This window comes from Rattus norvegicus, chromosome 13 (assembly GCF_021556685.1).
Source record: "Rattus norvegicus strain SHRSP/BbbUtx chromosome 13, alternate assembly SHRSP_T2T, whole genome shotgun sequence".
Lineage (NCBI taxonomy): Eukaryota > Metazoa > Chordata > Mammalia > Rodentia > Muridae > Rattus > Rattus norvegicus.
In genome coordinates this window covers 94,643,323-94,653,963 of record NC_141546.1, presented here as the reverse complement: position 1 = coordinate 94,653,963, position 10,641 = coordinate 94,643,323, and the positions used below count along the sequence as shown (strand labels likewise).

The window sequence follows — 10,641 nt, the reverse complement described above, 5'->3', positions numbered from 1 at the left end:
TACATCTTCATCTGAAGTCCGCTAGCAGAGTACTGGCTTCCAGGAAGCTAGGATGAGGGTCTTAAAGCCCACGCCCACCAAGACACACCTACTCCAACAGAGCTACACCTCCTAATGGTGCCACTCCCTAGGCCAAGCATATACAAACCACCACAGATCCTCAAGGGGGATCTGTGGTGCCAGAAAGAGAAGCTCAAGGTTACTGGAAATATCTGTGCAGTGAAACCCAAGGTAATTATAGGAATCCTCCATTTCCATGTGCGGATATTGATACAGTTATCTCATTTCCCACTGACTTTCTCAAACATCTGAGCACCAGATCACATAGGTGGGTTGATTTGTTCCAAGTCAAGCACAGAGATCCAAAACCTGGGGCAACCATTCTTTGAGGGAAGGATAATAAACATTATCACCTCTTCCCTGTCTGGAAACAGCTGGACTAGAAGAGATGGACGGAAACAACTGAAGCCCCACTTTGTAGATCTCAGTGTGAATTTACACATTCAAATACCCCTGCTGAAAGATGCCATCAGGACTACACTTTAGTGTAGGGTGTGCCGCTGATGCTAAGGTCCTGTTCTCCAGTTGGTTCTTGATCCATCAATAAAGATGCTAATAGCCAATGAGCTGGGCAGGATAGATGGGACTTCTGGGTTCCCTCAGGCAAGTCAGCAGATTCAGGAGAGAGAGGAGGATTTGGATTTGGGCCTTGCTTTGGAGGAGGAAAAGGTGACCAGGTGTATGAGATCTGTGGAGTAGCCACATCCAGGAGATTAGGAACACATCTAAAGTTGAGGGCAGGTTTAGGGTGCTGAGCTGAGATTAGACATGCCCAGCAATTGAGCCATAAGGCAGGTTGAAAATTAAGTTAATATGCGTGTCTGATCTGCAGATCTGAGGGAACCTGGGCGGGATTGGTAGCAAGGTCCACCTGGAGCTTAACAAGGTGTAACAAAAACTACTCCCAACACTTTAGGCCTAGGCAGATAGCTCAGTTCATTAAGTGCTCACTTCACAGGCATTTGGGGGTGTGCATTTGATCCCCAGAACTCATGTTAAAAAAATAAAAATAAAAAACAAAAAGCAGAAACCATGGTTTTCATTTGTAATCCCAGCACTGGCAAGGCAGCAACAGGTGAGTCTCCGGGTCTGGTTGTCCAGCCAGGGCAACAGGAGCAAGCCATGAGAAGCAAGCCAGTGAGCAGTACTCCTCCATGACCTCTGCACCCACTCCTGCCTCCAGGTTCCTGCCCTATTTGAGTTCCTGTCCTGCCTTCCTTCAGTGATGACCAATGCTGTGGAAGTGTAAGCCAAAGAACCCCTTTCCTTAATGGTGTTTCATCACAGCAATAGTTCCCCTGACTAAGACACCCTGTCATTGACAGAAATCTTAAATGATGGTGGTGTGAGGTGCAGACTTAGCACCCTTCTCTGCATAGCTGTACTTGTGTGACATCTGGGGACCCTGGAGGACAAAAATAAATGTGTGGTACCCATGAAGTTTCTGTGGAGCATTTCCCTCGGGGTTTTGATACGGCAGGCCTGGTTTTGGAAGGGGCTTCAGCAGGAAGTCCAGGAAGAGGAAAGGAAAGCAGGACCTATCATTTCTGGGGTTGGTTCTTTTTGTTTCTGGAGGCGGGCTTTCATGTAGTCCAGGGTGGCAGAGAATCTTCAACTCCCCAGTCTCCTGCTTCTACCTCCCAAGTGTTGGGGTTAGGGGTGGATGCTGCCTGTCCAGGTCCTTTGAGGTTTTTTGGAATGGGAAAGGAAGGTTGTTTCCACCCCAAGTCTTTAAGGACAGAGGTTTGAAATATGTCACCTTGCAACATTCTAACACAATACAGAAGCTACCCCTGGCAGGAAGAGGAAGTTCCTTCTGCCTCCATTTCTCCTTCCCCTCACAGTGAGGTGAAAGCAGAGATTATATCTCTATTGCTTGCAAACTGTTCTCGGGCAATGCTTCAGGTGCTCGTAGCCACTTCCACCAACACAGCCTATGCCCAGTTTATGAGCATCTTGTTTTTAACTCTGGGCGTTATCAATACTGCTCACTTATCCATCAGACCATTCCTGAGTTTTCCAGGCAGAAGAAAAAAGGAAAGAAAAGAAAAGAAAAGGCAATGAAAAGGGGTGGCATTCATCTTCAGAGAACTCACGCACTCAGAAGGGAGCTGAGCTTAAAAGGGATTGCCATTTAGCCTGGTGCATGATCTCAGAGCTAAGTACCAGGGAGTCGCCAGTGTGGGCACATCAGGCCAGGGTTCTCCTGGGCCTTAAAAGATGAAAAGAATTTGGCAGGTGAGAGAAGAAGTCCGATAGCAAGGGCACATTGTGTGCAAGGCTATTTACACAGAGAGGCAGGGACTTGGGTGAGGCTGGAGTACAGGATGAGAGGGGCTCAGAACGTGGGTAGAAAGCATAGAGTGACATTCTTGGACCTGTGGGGAAGTTTATTGGTAGTTATGTGTTCTAGGTTGCTTTTGTTGCTATGGTAAACACCTCAACCAAAGTCAACTGGTTCTGCCCTCTATATAGATTTTCTCCTCCTCTTCTTCCTCTTCTTCCTCTCCCTCCTCTTTCTCTTCCTCCTCCTCCTCCTCCTCTTCTCCCCTCTTTCTGCTTCTCCTCCTTCCACAGGATCTCACTCACTATGTACCCCTGACTGGCCCAGAACTCACAGAAATCCATCTGCCTTTGCCTTTCTCGTGCTGAGATTAGTTGCTTTACTTATTACCTACGCAAATCTCCCTTTATCATGATCTCCAGGCCCCCCAGCAGAAGAGAAGATCTTGGGTTGTCGTTTAAGGTATCTATTTTGCGCCTGGCTTAATGGTACAGGCCTAGACACCCCGCCCCCCAGAACTTGGGGGGAGGATGCAGGACTGTGAGCAGAAGTCTAGTTTGTAGTATCAGACCTGTCTCAAAATGGACAAAAAGGGCAAAATAAATGAACCTTAACTGTGTCTGTTTTGTGCACTAGGGTGTGGTAAGCTAAAACAGGTAGGAGAAGGGCAGGGAGGAGGGGCCGGGGAGGAGCTTCTCCCAGGATGGTCTTCACCCTGCTGAAAGGCCTCATGCTCCTGGAAGAACTCAGAAGATGGAGCCTGACGCTCCTGTTCTTCCTCACCTGGTTCAGAGACCAGCCTCGTCAGCTATTACAGGGCCCCAGGGAAAGCATCCTGAGATGCAGCTTCAGAACAGCACTCCCTCCAGCAGCCCTGGGGCCAGAGACTCTGCTTGAAGCTTCCCATCCAAACCCTCTCACCCCAGGGTGACATGACAACCAGCCCACATCATGTGGAGAATGGAAACCCATCTGGAGGCTGTCTGAATGCCTACATGCCGATGTCAGAAATAAACATCTCTTCCACAGGAAGCAGCCCTGTAAGCAGCAGACCATGAGTGGACCACTCGAGGCATGACAGGTGGTAAGAGGGGAGGAAGGCTGGGCCACCATTTCTCCAGAGACCCCACTGCGTGGCCCCATCCTGTGGATGTACAGAAGAGACCAGGGCAGAGCCCTCGTTTAGACAAAAATCAGAAAGCCATGGTTCTCACTAAGGGGGAGAGGCAGGAAGGTAAAGACCAGCCTTGGCTGCATTGCAAACTCAAGGACATCCTGGGCTACAGGAGACCTTGTCTCAGCAAGAAGGGAAGAGGTGAGAGAGTAAGGAAAAGAGAGCTACCAAGCAGAGTGCTATTTAAACTAACACTCCATACTAAAGCCAAGATAAGAAAAAAAATAAATAATTCCAGTATTTTTTAATTGAATATTTTTTATTTACATTTCAAATGTTATCCCCTTTCCCGGTTTCCCGTCCATAACCTCCCTATTCCATTTCACCTCCCCCTTCTTCTATGAGGTGCTCCCCCACCCATCCACCCACTCCCTCCTGCCTTCCCGCTCTGACATTCCCTACACTGGGAGGGGCAGGGAGTCTAGCTGTGGCAGGACCAAGGGCTTCTCCTCCCTTTGGTGCCCAACAAGGCCATCCTCTACTGCATATGCAGCGGGAGCCATGGGTCTGTCCATGTGTACTCTTTAGATGGTAACTTAGTCCCTGGGAGCTCTGGTTGGTTGGTATTGTCCATTCTTAAGGATTTGATTTGCAACTCAATTCTTAATCCCAAGTCTTTGCCATTAAGTAGTAATAATCTCAAGGTTAGTTATTTAAATGTGTAGAAAGTGCCAGATGCTATTCTCAACACTCTATATCCTGGACATGTATTGAGCATTTCATTATAATGTTAATCCAAGAATTAGACAATATTTTCATCGCCATTTTATAGACCATGAGACTGCAGGATGGGAAGGTTAAATAAGGTAGACTATGGTGATTTACAGGCCCCAGGGTGCATGCCAGGGGCAAGCAAAGAGTTTGCCTAGAGCGCCCGAGGATGTGGGTTCTGCCCTCAGCACAGCAAAACATATATACATAAATAAATTAATAAGTGAGAAGTGAAATGAAGTTCGGCCTGTTCTTAAAAATGGAATAATCATTAAATAATCATCTGAACCCTCACCATAAAAGGACATTGGAAGAGATGATTGCTGAAGCCATTGAGCCATAAATGTCTGTGCACTGTGAATCCTTCATTGCTAGCAAAGAGAAGTTTGATTCTTTTGTTTAAAAAAGGAGTGCCCTCTTTCATATATACAGGGCCAAATTCCTCTAACAGGGATAAAAATGTCAGCAGAATGCTATAATTCAATGAACAGATGCTAACAGTACCCAAATGATCCCACTACCCACTCATTCACCTACCTACCCTCCTATCTGTCCATCTACCCAACACCCACCCACCCATCTACACACCAACCTCCTATCTGTCCACCTACCCAACACCTACCCATTTAAACACCACCCTCCTATTTGTCCACATAACCATTCACCCATCCTCTTATCTGTTCATTCATGCAAGGAATTAAGTTCCTACTGTGGCTGAATTACTCTCAAGGTAAGTTAAAAATGTTACAAGAGACCAATGCCCTTGATCTTGGCCTGAGTAGTTGGGTATCCCAGGTTTCAGATCCTGTCAGCCACGACGTGGCTGCTGTATAATTTGTATTTTAAAGTAGCAAAGCCTTTTCCACTTCTCTGAGATTTAATTCCGAACCTCCGAGTGGTTTCATAACTAGAACACAAGGTTCGCCAACTCCTTATCCCACCTTTAAAGGAAAAGTATTCTCAAGGGCACCCTAGTGTTAACAAACCCGTTTTTATCATAAGGTTACTTAAATGAATACAAACAGAATTGTAAATAAACTGTAGTATGAGAAAGAAATCTTCTGCAAGCACAAAACCAAAATAAATTATAAAATAAGACACCCCCCAACGCCTCTCATTCCCACAGACAAATAGCCTTTAAACTCCTTTTATTGGCAAGTAGTCAAAAAGACATTTTTGTGCCATTACTCAGCATGCCCATGGTTCTCCTATCAAACCTCTGTGGAGATAGACATGAAGCAGGTTCGCTGTACAGAAATGGAAGTTTGGGGCTGAGAGTGTAGCTCAGTGGTAGAGCTCCAATCTAGTATACATGGGCTCCATCTCTAGCACTGTAGGAAGTGAGGGAGGGGGAAGGGATGGAGGGAGGGAGGGAGGGAGGGAGGGAAGGAGGGAGGGAAGGAGGGAGGGAAGAAATCTGAAATGATTGCTGGTGGTACTATTCAGGGAGGTTCTGGAAGCTTTTGGAGGTAGGGTCTAGCTGGTGGAAGTGGGTCACCGAAGGTTATACTTGGTCCGGATTTCTCTCGCTTTCTGATCCTGGTTTGTCTTAACACGAATAGGTTCTCTGCCACAACTGAAACCATGAGCCAAAATAAGCCTTTCCTCTTTGAAGTTCTTTCTGCCAGATGTCATCTCCAGCAAGGCTAGAGCACCTGCGTGGTGAGCGTGATGCCCTCTGATGGTGCCTTTCTTTCCTTTCCAGTCTGTTTCATTTCTTTCCCAAAGGCTGCTCCAATTCTCCAGTTCTCAGCCTGTAGGTCATGACCCCTTTGAGGGTCAAATGGTCACTTAAGACCATCAGAAAACAAGGATGTTTGCATTAGGATTCATATTGGTAGCAAAATTACAGTAACAAAAAATAATCTTATAGTTGGGGGGGGGGAGGGCACCACATGAGGAACTGTGTTAAAGGGTCGCGGCATTTGGAAGGTTGAAAACCACTGAGGTTGATTTCACCACCTTCTAGCCTCAGCCTGAGAAACACCACGCACCGGAAACAGACACTTGGCCCTTGTAGTCTACAGTCCTAACAGAGGTAAATACTCAGGTTTATTGAGAAGAAAGGAAGAGATTATTGGGTAACGTTATTCCATTGTTTTAAAACTGATGGGAACAGTTAGACTCAGAGAGACGGACTGACACACCGCTAAGAGGACTTGTTTGAACTCAGTGGGCCTGGAATTAAAGCCTGTGTTCACTCCTCAGCTGTTGTGGGTAGACCTCACAGGAAGTAGGACCCAAGTACATCACTTAAAAACAAGGACTTCTGAGAAAACAAAGCGAGAAGAGGCAGAGAAAACAACAGAAGGGCGTGAAGACAGAGTGTCAGCCGGAGACAAGTCAGAGGCAAGGGCTATCTGATCTGTGAATTCCACTACCTGTCTGACCTATTGCTTGTGTCTCTTGTTGCAGATGCCAAGCTGGCTAGCCAATGAGCTTCCAGGGATTCTCCTGTCTCCGCCTCTCACCCTCCTGTGGGAGCACTGGGATTACAGACCCATGCAGTGACACACCCAACTTCTCAGGGGCTCTTAGGTACAGCAAGCACTTTCCCTGCTAACCCCTCCCAGCCTCATGCACTCTCTGAGTATTAATAACCCTAGGCTTCTGGTAGCAGGGAGGAGAGAGAATTACCTCCAGGGGGAAGTTGTTCTCATTTAAGCCAGGACCACTTTCCTGAAGAGGGTTGGGTACAAAGCATTAGCAACCACTATCATAGCCACTGGGAGATGAGGTCACCAGCCTTACAAAGGGATCTCGGGTAGGACATAAGGAGACTACACAAATTCACGTGCCAGTGTGGATATACATATTTACTCAGTGATAAAATGAAAACAATAATACGGACCTCAGGGATCATTGGGAAGGGTGAACGAGATGGTGGCAGTGAGTGAGACTGTACCCTGGGCACATTGTAAGCAAATAATTTAAAAAGATGATTAGCTATAGTGAAATTAGTGTTTAGCAATAGGCGGCCATTCGCGCCATTAATGATTATAATTGCATGTTTGTAACAACTGGCAATGGGCCTTACTTTGAAATCTCTGCTAATTAAGTGAATGGACCTGCACGTCCACTTAGCTGCTAAAAGTCCTTGAGGCCTACTCTACCACATCAGCTTGATTTCCCCATTATTCAACCCAGAGACTGTGGCCACCACAGCAGCCCCTGAGACTGAACTCAGAGATTCAGAATGAAATCATCACTCCAGCCCTCAAACAAGCCCAAGAGTGTTGGGGGAAGGGCAGGATGGGAGCTTCTGGGCTGCTTCCCCTGGCTGGGGATCTCTCTTCCAGCCCAGACAGCTGACTAGATTGATTTCCAGGTCACCGTCAGTGCTGAAGTCATTGTTTCCAGGCTCTGAGTCATCGCCCAAGGTAGAGCTTCCCCCAGACCTTCTGTCAGACTGGAGCGTGTCTGCGCCCTACCCCGCTTTGCCCCACAAGTTTGGGCATGAACGTACCTTGGTCCTGCTGGGCTTTTGAACCTCACATGACTCATGGTGTGTGCACTTGAGTGGATACAAAGTGAAGCCAACCGTGCCTGTGGCTAAAGGCAGCCGCTGTGGCATTCTAAAGGACAGTTGTACGCAGACGCACTTGGTGGAAGAATAGAGAGGCTGGGATGCAGAAGTCGGGCCGGTGACATATGTGATGTGTGCCTTCTGCACTGCCTTTCTTGTTCCTAGGAACATTTTCTGTAGCTTGGAGTCCCACAGAGTCTGATCTCTCCCCAGCTTTAAATGCAGGGGTTTTGTTCATTCCGGTGGTTTTTGTTTCTTTAGCATTCCCCGCTTCGTCTAAAAAGAAATCAGAAATAGCCATTGTGGGGGAAAAGGGTAAAAATGGGGGAAGTGAATAACTTGGCTGATTTTGGCCAAAGTGGAGGCTCCAGGGCAACAAGCTAAATTTGGTCAACAATGCGAAGGTTCTGCCTCCCTACAGGAACTGTGCGTGCTATCCAAACTGGAGGACTGACTCCTGACACAGCTCCAGAGTCACTGCAGACAGAGCCCCAGTGCTCTGCCCTCCCGCCTTCCCTGTCTTACCTTCTCGGGAAACCAAGGGACAAAAAGGAGACTAAGAGGAAGAGAGTTTTGAACAAGTACGCGTGGGAGAAGTTGCCCAAACACATGACCAAACTGAAAAGATAAAGCAGAGCAAATGTGAAGACCCAGTGTGAGGAGAAAGGGGGCAGAGGGGGGGGGGTTTGGGTGAAAGCAGCGTGCCCCTGTGAGGGAATCAGAACTCAGGCAGTGTTGGGATGGAAATCACGCTCAGTCCGGACAAACCGCACCAGGCCAACACGGTTCCACGTGGAGGAGCTTTCTTGGGATGGCGAGGAGCTTTCTTGGGATGGCGGAGACAAGGTGAGGGGGCGGGGCGGGGGGAGGGAGGGAGAAAAGAAAGAAAAAGAGGAAGGGGGCAGGAAAGGTCTGCCTTTCATTTGAAATGTGACAATAACTGCTCCCAAGTGAAGGTGGGAGCTGCACCAAAGGTATGCTGGGAAGGTATGACCATTGCCATGGCAACAGATGAGCAGGTAACCAGGTGACAGTCACTGCTGGAGGTGGAAAGTAGTTCCTGATACCAACAAGCAGAACACCTCTCCCACTCTCCTCAGCGCACAGCTCAGTGAGAACATGGGCCCATCAAGTAGACAGAAAACCCAACTGTGGACACTGTAACAGTTTGAAAGCACGACATCTCCTACCTGCTCCCGTGTTTAGATACTTGGTGCCCGGCTGGCACTCGTGTTTTGGGAGGCCATGGGACCTAGATGGAGGACCGAGTCCCGAAGAGATGGGCTCTGGGGTTGTAGTGGGCATCTTTTCCTTCCTGGGCTCTGTTTTCTAGTCTATAGAGCCACAAGCCACATTCCAAGTTCCCTCTGCCACAGACCCAGTTGGGACAGCTGCCATACTGTTTTCTGGTCACGATAAATTGTATCCCCTAAACCATGAACCAAAGGAGCCCTTCCTCTCTTACCTTGCATCCTCTGGTGCTTTGTGACAGTCATTTTTAAAAGTAACCCATGCTGGCAGCAAAATAACAGAAACAAAAGGGAAAATGATTTTGGATTTAAGATACTTAAATAGGACTTAAGATAGATTAAATATATAGAGTTAAAAAATTAAAGTACAAATTAGAAGCGAGAAGAAATAATATCATTGAAATCTGAGCTACAAACTTTGGGGAAAGTCTACAGTGATAATCAGTACTATAGACAAAAAAGGCATGGAAAGGAGGATAGGAAAGGGTGGTTAACACAAGGGTGACAATGGCCCTGCAGTAGGGGAGCCCAGCACAAGGAATAAAAGCTGCACTCGGAAGTGTGTGTAATCAGGGATATGGTGGCTCAGCCAACAACCTGAGTTTGGTCTGGTGGGAAGTTGTCCTTTGACCTCCTCATGATCACAAGAATCTTTAAGGTCTGGAGAGATAGCTCAGTGGTTAAGAGGACTGCGGTTCCCTGCATGCATTTCAGGTGGCTTACAGCCATCTCAATTCCCACAAACAAGACAAAAGGAAAATACTTGGCATCCCCTTGTCAAGCTGGTTACCCATACACCCTACAACTCTACCAATTACACACACACACACACACACACACACACCACACACACACCACATACACAACACACACCACACACACACCACACAACACACAACATACACACCACACACACACCATACACTACACATACCATACACACAACACACACACAACACACACCACACACACACCACATACACACCACACAACACACAACACACAACATACACACCACACACACAACACACACACACACACACACACACACACACACACACAAACGGGGGTGGTGGTGCTGGTTCATGAAATTCATCCAATGGAGTCCTTGATCACACTGCTCAGAGAATTTTACATTGATTTTTATAGAGAATTGTTATTTTAAAGGGAAAGAGTAGAATTATCACAGCATAAATGATATGAATTTGCTCCAATGCGACAATAGTTGTCTGGTGAAAACCAGGTGACAGAATTTTACACCAGTCCAAATCTGAACAATGGATAACTAAATGCAACTTCAAAATGAATGAAATAGGTTACAACTAATTTTCTAAGAACTGATTTCGTCCCAAGGATGTGACCCTTAAGATCAGGGAAAGACGGGCCTGTCTAGGGAAGGGAGGGAGATATGCCGGGTAGATAAGAACAGTTGGTGTTCATTTCAAATGCTTGTGATGGTTACTCTCTCAATTTGACCGTGGGGTTAGAGTCACCATGGAAACACACTTATGGGTATGTCTTTGAGGGTATTTCTAGAGTGGAAGGAAAAAAAAAACAAAAAAAACCCGACTTACCCTGGATATAGGCCAAACTACCTCAACTCCTGGGGACCAAGACAGAATGTAAAAGAGAAAGC

General features: G+C 47.0%; 1 long non-coding RNA gene across 2 annotated transcripts; it reads right to left on the bottom strand.

Moving 5' to 3' along the window:
• Window positions 1-5,360: 5,360 nt before the first annotated feature.
• LOC120096326 (uncharacterized) lies at window positions 5,361-8,726 on the bottom strand. 2 transcript variants are annotated; one of them, XR_015636223.1, is made up of 3 exons: window positions 8,529-8,726; window positions 7,696-8,031; window positions 5,361-6,019 (listed from the first exon to the last, which is right to left on the bottom strand). It is a non-coding gene; the product is annotated as an uncharacterized LOC120096326 (long non-coding RNA). The 2 variants fall into 2 exon arrangements; XR_015636222.1 differs by lacking the exon at window positions 8,529-8,726 and adding an exon at window positions 8,281-8,486.
• Window positions 8,727-10,641: the final 1,915 nt, after the last annotated feature.